General features: G+C 41.0%; 1 protein-coding gene and 1 non-coding gene across 4 annotated transcripts in view; one reads left to right on the forward strand and one right to left on the reverse strand.

The window, feature by feature from the left end:
• Positions 1–13457, forward strand: part of LOC137251788 (tyrosine-protein phosphatase vhp-1) — a 153331-nt gene that overhangs the window by 70107 nt on the left and 69767 nt on the right. Inside the window, exon 2 of one of the 3 annotated variants that reach the window (XM_067786639.1) lies at positions 4913–4980. The exons of the other annotated variants lie outside the window; for them this stretch is intronic. The gene's annotated coding sequence lies outside the window, so the exon portion shown is untranslated. The remainder of the gene's footprint in view (positions 1–4912; positions 4981–13457) is intronic. 3 annotated transcript variants of the gene reach the window in all.
• Positions 6400–6481, reverse strand: TRNAS-AGA (transfer RNA serine (anticodon AGA)). Its single transcript has one exon. It is a non-coding gene; the product is annotated as a tRNA-Ser (tRNA).

The following is a 13457-nucleotide window of genomic DNA, read 5'->3' on the forward strand; positions in this document are numbered from 1 at the left end:
TAACTCACATTTTCCTTATAATACTTATGTAGTACTTGAGTTTACTCACATCCACGCATACAAATACATAAACATTCATTGATACAAGTATGGATAATAAACTGGGTCGATATGTATGGATGTATGGACGAAAGTTAACCGATATCCCGCTATCGATTTTTCGATAGGATTTGGGCTCAGGAAAAAAAGTTCCACTACGCACACCCAAAAAAATAATTTTCGAGCCTGCGAACTTTTTACTTTTTTCGACTTTATACATATGGTCATGAAAAAAACCTTAAAAATCAAAGTCAAAAAAAAGTAAAAAAAAAATTTAATTTCGCAGTCTCGAAAATTATTTTTTTTGGGTATGCGTAGAGGAAATTATTCTTCCTGAGCCCAAATCCTATCGGAAAATCGATGGCACGATATCGGTTAATAAATCAACCCAGTCTAATGGATATTTATGTACATACGTATACGGAAAGCATACATACACACAAATAAAAACGCGTGCTATTAAAGAGAGGAGCTTTTTAAGGTCAATCGAGCCCCATACAATCAAACTGTACAAAAGAGGGCTCGGCTGCCTGTAGTCTTGTGCTTAATAACAACACTGAAATATATTCCATACAAGTTTACGCTCGAGAAATCGAAAGCAAAAGGATCTATGAAATAAAATTGAGGCAACCAGGCGAAAACACGAAACCCTTGGTCCTTTAAAGTAGAAATCTTAATTAGAAAAAAAGTCAGCATTCAGTCTGCATATCAATAGCTTCATCTCCAACAAATCACTGGACGCTGACGGCATCCTTTCGGTGATGCTGCAGAAGGTTAGTAAGAGTGGAAAGAGAGTATAGAAAAAGTGTCACTCTAGCCTATATTCTCGTGATGTGGCTACATACGGATGTCATCAGATCGACACCAACGTAGAGGACAAGTCACGTACGAACAATATCAAAAACGAAAATAGAGTAGAGCGAGCAACCTTTGGAGTGATAGCATTGACTGACGAGCTAAATCTGCTCGATAACCCATTACCTGAGCACCTTCACATACGCGAAGCTGCATCTTTTCTTTAAGATTTTGTAACTCTTACTGTTGGAAATTGAGGTAGTAGGATCACATGGTATCTTCTTAGCGCAACCTAATGTGACGGAAGGCTGCATTACTTTAGACAGTCAAGCAGTACTCATGACACTTAATTTCCACATCGTAGCAAGATATAAATAAAAATATGCAACGAATTTAAAACTATGATTAAGATAACTTAATATATAAAAAACACGTGTCACAACCTTTTCGGCCGCGATGGACTCCTAAACTACTGAACCGATTTTGAATTTGTTTTGCACCCCGTGTGTAGTTTGATCTAACTTGAAACATAGGGTAGGTTATATCTCAGTTTATAGTCGCAATATTATTTTATTGCAATTTTTTTTATTTGTTTATACGTAATAATAAAATGTATGGGACTTATACAATATGGATATCAAATGAAAGCTGTTGATAAGTGCTTTAGTACAGAGTAATATATTATCCATAGACGGACTGGGACTGGGGTTAGGACTAGGACTGGGACTGAGACTCGGAGTGGGGCTGTGACTGAGACTCGGAGTGGGACTGGGACTGGGACTGAAATAAAATACATACCACCCTCTGGGACAGGCAGTAAGGGATCCAGAAGAATGAGAAGGAATTGAGAGAAGAGAAAATAGTGGAGATTGAGAAAGAGATAGAATGAGACGAAGATGGAGATAGATGAAGCGAAAAAGACGGAGGGAGGAGTGAATAAAAGGATTAGGAAAAAGTGAAGAGGGGGGGAGGGCAGAGTCAGTCGGAAAAACCTTATTAAAATGTATGCAGATAGGTCAAATTTAGGGCAGGACAACGTCTGCCGGGTCTTCTAGTTTAATTATAAGTAATTTAATCATGGGTCTGAGTATTTTATTTTGAATAATTTTCCCACCAAAACTGCTGTTGCTCTTCGCTATGTTTGCTTAAATGTCGACGAATGGCAATTCTTTTGGGACAATGTATAAATATTTTGCTGTTGTAAGCAAAACCAACATTCAACAATTCGTACAATACTCATAATGCGACAGTGCTAATAACGACAAAGATAGAAATAACAATATAGCAAGCATGAAATATTTTTTTGCGCCCACAGGGTATACTTTTAGGCGCGCTAACATGGAATTATTGTCCATTCTAAACCACAGCGATAAAGGCACTTTTGTCAATAAACAAATGAATGTTCAAACTTATGTTAGACATACTAAGATAAATATATATATATATGCCTATGTATACATATGTATGTTTATGTGCCCCAAACAGACTGCTATGGGAATTCGGTGCGCTCCTTTTTGTCATTTTTCGATTTTATGACGTATTTCCTTTTTTAGTAGCCTTTCATGGGTATGCTTAATTTTATATATATTTAAAATTTTTATAAATATTTTTGTATTGTTGTGTTTCTCCTTAGCAACCGTACATAATGTTCGCATATTCAATACATCAAGGCCCTCTGTATTTTTATCTCGTTGTGTTTACCTACAGTAGCACATGCACATGCACATACACCAACAAATGTATGTACACAAATACATATATGTACGCATACATATACCATTTATCACAAATGTGTTCCAAATTGTACATACCAACATATTTCTTTTTCTTTTTGCTTTTTATTTCAAGTAGGACCTTTTTTGCGTTGTCGAGTTCAAGAGCCTGCAAGTATGCTGCCAATCGGCTCAAGCTTGCCTTATAGGCTTTGAGAAGTCAATGAAGTGTGCTCTGGCTGCTTAATTTTTTTTTCGCAAATTTGTATGTGCTCTAATGCTGATGTATGTGCTGAGATAATTTTAAAATAAAAAAGATAACGTTCATTAGATTGGGTCGAAGGAAAATGTTGCAGAAGCTCGCCCCCCAAAATTTAAGCTTATGTTAGGCGGGTCTCGTAAATTTAAATTTTTTTATCCCTGTTCACACAGCCGTAGCTATTTTTTTGTTTGAACTTAATAACCATCCGATTTTTAAATTTGACATGTCATTATAATGACCTTGAGAAGTTCTATATTTCCTTCCAATGTCCTTTTGAGCTCTGAAATCGTTTTCATATAGTTTTGTTCACTAAAACTATAAGAACGACTAATTTTATGTGGGCCAACCCAGTCTATTGTTCATTAGAATGAAGCAATTTTCAATCAAAGAACGTGTATAACCGAGCACCAAAGAGGTGCTATCCCGACCGTGTCGGAAATTATTTATTACCCATAACCATTCTTGGTCATACCGCCACAAAAGCCTTGCCTGCGAAATATGTATGTGTATAATACATTCGCTTTTATCAGGTCCTCAAAATGGAAGAGGAAAGGTTATGGTGTATCTTCATGGTATCACGGGCGTAATATCACTGGCTTAAGTGTGCCCTCGGGCAGCCTCCTCAACCTAACGTGTAATACATTCGAGTGAGATTGACAATTGGGTTGCGGAGGCTGTGAATCAAAGCCTTGAAACCCGTCTTAATCAGCTGTATCTGTATCCATCACGAACTCAACCTCACATCGATTACATTGTGTTCACCGTATCCAATAAGGGTAAGGTCACCTACCCACCCATCGCTTTCAACTGCATTGTCGAACTGCGTGAGGATGAGTGAGAGTGTTAAAGGGGAAAAGGAAAAAATGAAACAAGTAGATTACTGAAAGAAAAGAGAGGAAGGTGTTTGGAAGAGAGAAGGGATATGCAGGAAGAGAAGGGAAATTCAGTAAGGCAGTGTAGACAGAAAATACAAGTAAAAGAGGATGAGGAGAAGATGGAGAGCAAGAAGATGCGAAAAAAATAGAGAAAGAGGTGAGGTGATGAAAAGTAAGAAAGGGTAGGTAAAGTGAGGATGGGAAACTGAAAGAAAGGTAGTGAAAAATGCGAGCTGAAGTTCCAACATTAAACGGTCTAACCAGCTGTCCGCGGGTAGGTGAAGCGGTCAATTTTTTTAAAACTGGACCGTTTTAAGGAAGCAATAGGCCAAACAGAAACAAATAATTCCGATCTTTTTGAAGAGATCTTCGTCGGCTTCTTATCGTCAAGTTATCGGCTTCTTATTGGTTTTTTATCGGTTTGTCATCGCTTTTTTGTTGAACCGATGTGTCGTCAATCGTATATTGAAATTTTAACGGTGCATATTTTATAACAAACCCATAAGTCTTCGTTGACAATTCGATAACACGTCGATAGCTAATATGCAACACTGCGATAAGAAACCGAGAACTTTTCGATGCAAGGTCGACAACTTTTAACAAACCGATGAGTTTTAGATATCAAATCGTTCGACATGCCGATAACAAATTGACAATTTTTCTAAGCAAATCTATACCTTTTAATGGATGGCTTGGCGATAAATAATCCAGAACTTTTCGATTATAAATCGATAGTTTTTCGATAATAAATCTATAGCTTTTCGATAGCAAGTTGATAAAACGCCGATAATAAATTGGTTACACTTCGAAAACTGTACGTTAGCAATTCGTTAACTTTTTGGTAAAGAATTGATAACTGTTTTAGGAATGAATGACAAATCGATTTCTATTTTGAACATATGTATAGATAACTTTTCGTTGATAAATCGATAAACACCGATAACTCGCGGATAAATTGATAATTTGTAAGAAAACTAAAAAGTAGCATGCCATTAGTTGCAGTAAAACCCTGGTCTAAAACTTTACAGAGCCAATTAGTTTCAACATATATATTCGGCGGATCTCTTGCCAAATTTCATTTGGAAACGAATCGCGTAAGGCGTCGTGCCATTTTCAGTGTAACCTTTCGTTCTTTATTTTAAAATTTAAATGTAATTAAAGTATTGTATACTATTTAATTTTAAACTAATTTAAATAATAATTAATATTTTTTTATTATATAATCTCAGGAAATCGAATATGATTTAATCATTCATAAAAAGCGAAGTGTGGTGGATCGAAGAATTTAAAATATAAAGTGAGTAACATTTGAAATAAAATATATTTTATTATGATTGTTTGATTTGAGTTTGGTTTCCTTAAAAAAATTTTGATATATGAGGTTATGTGTCATACATGATGCAATCAAAACAGGTAGGTGATCTCAGTACTACAAGAACAAAAATTTATATTTTTGCACCAGTTTTCTGCTCAATGAGTCTTCCTCAATGCTAGATTTACATAGATAAAGGTTGAATCTCGGGACCGTATACCGTTAATCCCGAGATTTCGTACTACAAGCCTCGCAGATACATATTCGCAACTTCATGGTATTGTTCCAGATCGTCAATCATCTCAATGACGTCAGCAGTATGTTTCCATATTCCTTAGTTCTGAAAAATATGATACTCAGCCTTTCAGTTCCGTTGACTAAAACTTTTCCATTTCCTCTTAGGAAAACGAAGTAACCCCCCCCCCCCCCCCCCCGCCCCCTTCATATTTCATAAAGGCAGTCATTTTTGATGAATCCGAAAAAATCAATGCTGCTGATAAGTCAAGAAACAACATTTAAATTTGTGAGGGCGAGTATTGTCAAATGCGACTCCACTTTGTAATATTGATTTCATCTGTCTGCTTTATTGCATCATGGTGTCATAGAAGATTTCTAAAACTCAGTACGAGTTTTTTTATTTCCTTATTCCCAATTCTAATTAAACTTTTCCTGTCAGTATTTCCTCATCTTCATACACAACATTATCCGTCTAGGCCAAATAGGCTTGGTTAAAAAAAACACTGTTTCCAAAAACAATCCAGAACGAATTGGTCCTAGGACGAATTCTTGTTCTGTGAAACGATGAAGTGAAAAAAATCTTCTTACGTTTGTATAAATTTTTGTTTGAACTTTTTTTCAACAACAAGCCAGCAAACTCCGAAATAGTACTGAAATTATCCCGGCATGATCAGGAGATAGTGCCGAAATGATATTAAAAAAATTCCGAGTTGACAACAAAATAGTGCCGAAATGTTCGCTAAAATAATCCGGCCAACAAAAAACAAGTCCCGAAACGATCCCGATTTTCTATTTTCCACATAAACTACTCTACATTTTTTTTTTCATTTCTTAATGGTTATTATATTAATTATTTTTTAACAAATATAAAAAATAAATTCATATATGGCCCACCCTAATGACCACGCAGATTTCAGAAAGTGCTCTTAATTATTCGTTAGCGTTATTACTCTTTATTGAATATATACAAATAATAATTTCTATAAAAAATCATATTTAAGCAAAACAAAAAAAATTAACTAAAAATTGGACACCCTAATCTACACACATTCGTAAAGAAGAAAATAGCATAATTTTGAGGTGAATAAATGTGAGGAGCATTGTTGACGAAATACATATTTATGCATTAAAAAAAAAAATAATATAATAAAAAAATTCACTTTATTGCGCAGTCGGTAGGATTCGAACCTACGCTCCCAGAGGGAATCTGATTTCTAGTCAGACGCCTTAACCGCTCGGCCACGACTGCTGTGTTAGCGGAGCTGGCGAATTTACATATGTATATATGTACAAACTTTATTACAACATACTTACATACATATAAATTAACCCGCAAACCAGTTTTGTTAGCTACTGTACGCTAAAATTAATGCACGTAACTGTAATAAATTTAATATGTCAAATTAATTTAAAATAAATATGCAGATATGCTTATTAGGGTGGCTCCAGTAACAAGCACGAAATTTATCCGAAGGAAATTAAAAATTCAGGCCCGCAGCTGAAGATAGGTCATACACTCAGAGAAAATATTGTTCTAAAATGAACGAAAAAGTTCAAAATTAAAAACAAACTTCGAGAACGAATTGTGGTCGATTTAACAGTTGTCGTTTAACAGTTGTCAATTCAGGAACAGTTTGTGCTCGATCATTGGTTGTTGTTGTTGTTGTTGTAGCAGTGCTTCGCCCCACCTAACAGCCGCGACCGATCACAAATTGTCATCAATATCCTCTAACGGGAGTCCAAGGAAACTTGCTGTTTCAACAGAGGTGGACCACAATGAAAGGGGTGTTAGAGGCGTTGGTTCCACATTACAATTAAAGAGATGGTTGGTGTCATGTGGGGACACAATGCAAGCGGGGCATATATTTTGTATGCCGGGGTTGTTTCTGGATAGGTAAGAGTTTAACCTGTTACAGTATCCAGAACGAAGTTGAGCAAGAGTGACACGCGTTTCCCTGGGGAGTATGCGTTCCTCTTATACAAGTTTTGGGTACTTTTCTTTGAGTACTGGATTCACCGGGAAATTCCTGGCATAAAGGTCCGACGCCTGTTTGTGGAGTTCACCAAGGACCTGCTTGTGTCTTTTTTTGCTTCATACGGCTGGGTTCTTAGGTGCCGTATTTCCTCAAAATGCTTACGGAGATGACTTCTTAAGCCCCTAGGCGGTGTTGGCTCATCAATAAGATGTCTGTTTGGATGCCCAGGTTTCTGGGTATTCAACAGGAACTGTTTGGTTAGCATCTCATTTCTCTCACTGATGGGGAGTATTCTCGCCTCATTAAGTAGATGGTGTTCTGGGAACATAAGAAGGCAGCCCGTGGCGATTCTGAGAGCAGTATTTTGGCAGGCCTGTAGCTTCTTCCAGTGGGTAAATTTTAGGCTTGGCGACCATATGGGTGACGCGTAGCACGTAAACGGCTGGCCAATTGCTTTGTATGTAGTAATGAGCGTTTCTGTATCTTTTCCCCAGGTACTGCCAGCAAGGGATTTGAGGATTTTATTACGGCTCTGGATTTTCGGAACAATTGCGGCTGCGTGCTCTCCAAAATGTAGATACCGATCAAACGTCACACCCAAGATTTTGGTGTGTAGGACAGTCGGTATCGTAGTGCCATCGACGTGGATGTTAAAAATGGTCGACATTTGGGACGTCCATGTTGTAAATAAGATCGCGGAAGATTTAGTCGGTGATAATGCCAGGTTTCGCGAGGCGAAAAAACTGGAGAGATCAGGGAGGTAGCCGTTTATTCTGTTGCAGAGCTCATCGATCTGTGGGCCTGGGCCTGTGGCCATTATTGTGCAGTCATCGGCGTATGAAACAATAGTGACTTCTTCTGGTGGTGAAGGTAGCTTAGATATGTAGAAATTAAACAAAAGTGGGGATAGGACACCATCCTGTGGCACCCCTTGTTTAATTTCTTCTTGGTTTTGATGTTTCGTATTTGCTACTGGCGATAGGAGAGATATCGGACGATACGACTCTCCTATGTTAGCTGGTTCCCCAGGCTTTAGTAGCGGAACCACCTTGGCCATTTTCCATTTTTCGGGTATGACAAAGGTGGAAAGAGACAGGTTGAAGACATGTACTAAGTATTTGAAACCCTCTTTCCCTAGGCTTTTAAGCATCGGCATGGCTATGCCGTCTGGGCCCACTGCTTTGGATGGTTTAGCGTGACCAATGGCATCTTCAACCTCTCTGGCGGTGATAGTAATTGGTGACGCGCTGAATTTATGTTTATGTGCGTGTCTGTTGACCCTCCGTCTATCTTTGTCGACCGTAGAATGCATTACATATTGAGGGCAGAAAGCGCTTGCACATTTTTTCGAATCCGACAGCACTTTATGGAAACTTTGTCATTGTGCTTAGACGGATTCGATAGGGACTTTACGGTGGACCAAAGTTTACCCACACCGGCAGAGAGGTTACAACCTCTTAGGTGCTCCTCCCATTTCGCCCGCTTGTGTTCATCCACAAGCAATCTCATGCGTTGGTTTATATCCCTTATTTGGGGGTCGCCTGGGTCGAGCTGTCTTATAAGGTCACTTTCTCTGGCTAAATTTGCGGCCTCCGCCGTGAAGTGGGGCCGAATTTCGGGAATTCTCCCGGCGGGAACGAAAAGTGCCGAGGCGGATTCAATGACCTTGCGGAAAGTACGCTCCCATTGGCGGGCATCAGTCGGGATAGGGAGGGCAGCAAAGAGGTTGTCTGTAAAAAATTTGTATTCCTCCCACTTTCCTTTTTTAAAGACTATGAAAGTGCGTTTTTCTGTAACGATGAAGTCGGCGGTACGCTCGAACGAAATAAGTATAGGCAGGCGGTCGGATGCCAATGTTACCATCGGCTGCCAGTTGACGCAGTTTACGAGTTCTGCGCTCACGATTGAGATATTCGGCGAACTGTGACAGCTTCCTACCATACGTGTGGGAGCGTCTCCGTTTATTGTGCAGAACGTCGTTTCTTCTATTTGATCCGCCAACATCTCACCCCTACTGTCCTCTCGCAAGTTTGAATGCCATAGATCGTGATGAGCATTAAAGTCGCTTAAGATAATGCGATTGTTTCCAGTGAGTAAGGCGCTAATATTAGGGCGGTATCCACTGGGGCAACAAGTGGCAGGAGGGATGTAGATGTTGATGATTTCTAGGTTTGCATCGCCTGACCGGACAGATAGGACTTGACGTTCTAAGACATTGTCCCTGCGGTCGATGCCAGGATAAAATATATGATATTGAACAGAGTGGTGCATGATAAATGCGAGGCCGCCTCCATTTCCGCTCATGCGATCTTTTCTGTGGACATTATACCCAGAACAGGTTTGCAGTGCAGATCTTGCTGTGAGTTTAGTCTCTTGAATCGCAGCAATGCGGATGTTGTGCCGCTTCATGAAATCGACTATCTCCGTGATCTTCCCAGTTAGTCCATTACAGTTTAACTGCAGAATTCTGAAGTGCATACGGGGAGACGTCGCCACTCTGGGAGTAAGTGACGGGTGACTACGCCTGGGTTGAGGAAGCCAGGTCGCAACTGCTGTTGTGGCTCTGGGACTGGGCGTCCTTGGGCAAGCATTGGGGTACCCGGTAGATTGGGGTTTGCGACCTGGCAACATGGCGCAATGAAACCCGTCGGGGGGTTGCCGTCGCGGAGACCAGAACATCTAGGAAAGTGGCACCGCCCAAGGCAGGAGCTGCATTAGGCGGATGTCGCAAACATATATATTCTTTGCTGGCAAACGGTGCAAACGGGGTTAAGGGTTAAGAGTCTGTTTCCCTGACCTACACGGCTGCTGCCACGGGGACAGGGGCTGATGCTCAGCATTGCTACCGACTCTACTACGAAGATAATAGTTATGAGTGGTAGCAGCTGTTTGAGTTGTTGGCGCCGCGGGACGCGAGCCGCAGCGGGTGCTAGTTGTGGCTTGCTGAGCAGCTGGGCTGCTGGAAGGTAGTGGGGGGCGCTAAGGCGTAGACTACGCGACGCCCTTGGATGTGAACAGCAAGGAGCCACAAAAGATTTATAAAAGTTACGTGGACGTCGGGTTTTGGGATTAAGTCCAGAACAACCTGTCCGATGCAACCATCCCTTACACGAGACACACTGAACAGAGTATGACCGCCCTAAAAAGTTTCTTTTCCGGCAGATGCAGCAAAACCATTTCTCAGGACCGGGGTCAGGAGACGGACCCGGATTGGATTCGATACCTTCCCGGAGCAAGAGAATGTGGAGCAGTCCCGCTGAAAGGAGCTGCTGGGAGGATGACAATTTGTGGGAGAGACGCAACAAATTAAATGGGGTTACACTGAAATGACAGTCCTTGGTCGGGAAAAATCCCGAGTCGCTCCGGTACATAGAAACGACTGCCTTGGGAAGCGTCGATCATTGGTGCGAGTGGAAGGTAATTTTTTAATAGGTACCCATTTATTTTTCTTTTATTAATAAAAAAATTTTTTGCCATTAATAAAAAAGTATTAATAACGGAAAAATTATGATTAAAATCCAAAAAAATAAAAAACGCATAATGTACATTTTTTCTTATATTTATCTTATTGAGAAATACTTTTTATTTGATGATGTAATCTGCATATATACTTAAAACATTCTATAACAAGTTTGAGAATTACCTGAATGGAAAATCGAATTGAACGAAAAATGAGAGTTAAAAAAATATGAGATAAAAAACAGTTTTAAAAAACCGCAACATCATAACCCCTGGGCCACTGCGACTGCTTGAAAGCGTGTGCATTGTTGCATTTAATTTTGTAGCACGCGAATTGTACCGTTTCTCTTTTCTTTAACTTAATTTAAGAACATTGTTCTCATTAATAGAACATTTGTTCATATTTCAAGAATAGTCCGTTCTATTTTCAAGAAAATTGTGTCAGTTCAAGTGCAAGGTTGTTGTTTAAGAACTGGTCTTTCGTTTTTCAGGAACAAAAAGGAGGAACATTACGGCCGTTGGCCTTATGTTACCTCCCCCAATTTAATATTTCACTTATGTAGTCCTTAAGCAAAGCGTTTAGGATTTCGAGCTTCTTGTGGTCGACATAACACACCAAATTAAAGGTGTATGCCAGCATTCGCTAATATCGGAAGACTTAATAATGCTGGCGAAGACTTCATCTACACATATTCTTCGTTCTAGGCAACACCTTATGTATTCCACTGACTTCAAATACACTTCTTTTAGAATTCGATAGAGACATATATTTTCCAAGACTAAATTTTACCTCTCAAGGAAGCTTAGGCATGTACACTTAGGTAGCCGCAGTTTTGTATTCTAGACACTCTCGTCATCGACTTAGGCAAGAACGCTTTTGGGGTACGATTCTTTTAGAGAACAATACATTAATGGCTTTAATACATTACCAGTCATCAGCATAGAAGATTATGTTAACTTATTCTGTTGCGACCTGGAGTTTTTATATGGCGCAGCTTTTGTGCAGTTTGGAGAGGCTTCCTTAACTCTTGGCTTTTCTGTTTTGTTCCTAAATGCTACTAAAGGCTGCTAATCAAGCGTTAAATGCTTGGCTATAATGATGGAATTTATTTGGGCGGGTGCCCAGTTAACCATTGCTTTAGCGGAGTTCTGGTTAAATAGCACAAATTTCGCAGTAGTGATGAGCTGGGATATAATCTCCCTACTGCTATTTATATATACGAATCTGAAATTGATAATATTGTGTGCCACAAAACCCTCACTAGGGTAGGCACCTTGTCGTTGGTGTGAGGGCTTAGCCGAACTCCATAGCGCCCGACTATGAGGCGGAGCTATTTAGGACTGACATCTACGCCGTTTCGCCTCATACGAGGGCGGCGGAATGTCGGTAACCAAGAACTGCCAACCCCCTAATCCAGGGTGTTATGCGGACCGTGCCTATTGGACGATTTGCAGCCAGGGGATAAATTCGGCTGTATTCGAACGGAGCCTTCCCGATACCGGGCTACCTCGGGAAGTATTAAAGGCCTTACCACAGTAAGGGGCGCTGCTGCGGCGTACGGTTCTTTCCCCGTATATAATACTGGACCGCTGAGCCCGCCTTGTCGGGCAGGTGGTCGTACGACCAAGATGAACGACTCATTACCTGACTGTAATAAGGACGATGTAAAGAGGAGGACTGAGTCGCAATCCAAGGACGACAAATACGAATTAAGGATGCGTCGGACTCGGGGAGCGAGAGTAGTGCTGATTCAATGAAATCCGTGTTGGAGAAGCACACAAATGAAAACGGAGTAGAAGACTGGAGAAGGGTACGGAGCAGAGGAAGTAAAAGAGCTCTCTCGCAGTACCGTGCAGCACAAAGAATTGTACAACGCTTGGGAGCAGTGGTCGACCCAAGAGAAGTGGAGATCGAGCGCTTGGAATGGGCCCATGAAGCGGTAGAAGTAGGTCGAAGGCAGTTCAAAAGGTTTGCTGCGAGAAACCTTCGGTTCTGCAACCGGTACGAGGAGGAAGACGCGTCGAATGGCAGAATGAAGAGGCAACGTTCGGCGGAAGGCGACAAGCCTGCTTTCAAGAGGCAGAAAGGACCCAGTCCTAGAGCCGCGAGGCAGGGCAGTCGCATAGACAAGACAAGTAGGCCCAAAGCTGTAAGACAGATGGGCTCCAATAGCGAGGTAGCAACTACCTCGAAAGCTGCGAGTCAGAGGGAAGTAATTAAGGAAGTAGGAGATAAGCCAAAGGGAGATAACGCTAAGACTCCGGCTTTCTCGGAGGCGCTAAAGGGAGTTAACGCTAAGACTCCGGCTTTCTCGGAGGTGCCAAAGGGAGATAACACTAAGACTCCTGCTTTTCCCGAGAAGATGAGTGATGTGGCAAAGCAGTCACTGACTGTGGCGCTGGTTGATCGTAGCTGTCCTTTGGGACAAATGACTACTGAAAGGTGGAGATCTGTGGAAAGGGAGCTTATTAGCTTAATGCTTAAGATGATGCGGGAACAACCAAGTAAGCCCCTTCCAACCTTTGATTCGGGGGGATGGTATAATAGTGTGAAGATGATAGCGTGCGACAACATCGCGAGCTTGCGGTGGCTGGAGGAAGTGGTTCCAAACCTCCAAAGGCAAGGCACGAACGCGCGGTTTGAGGTGGTGGATAAAGTGCAAATCCCCACGGTACCAAAAGTTAAGGTATGGATACCATGCGTGATGAAGTCGGAGGATACACTGCGCCTTCTGCAGAATCAGAATCCGAACATACCGACACAGGATTTGAAGGTACTTACTGTATCTC

The sequence above is a fragment of the Eurosta solidaginis genome, chromosome 5 (genome assembly GCF_040869045.1).
Source record: "Eurosta solidaginis isolate ZX-2024a chromosome 5, ASM4086904v1, whole genome shotgun sequence".
Taxonomy (NCBI): Eukaryota; Metazoa; Arthropoda; class Insecta; order Diptera; family Tephritidae; genus Eurosta; species Eurosta solidaginis.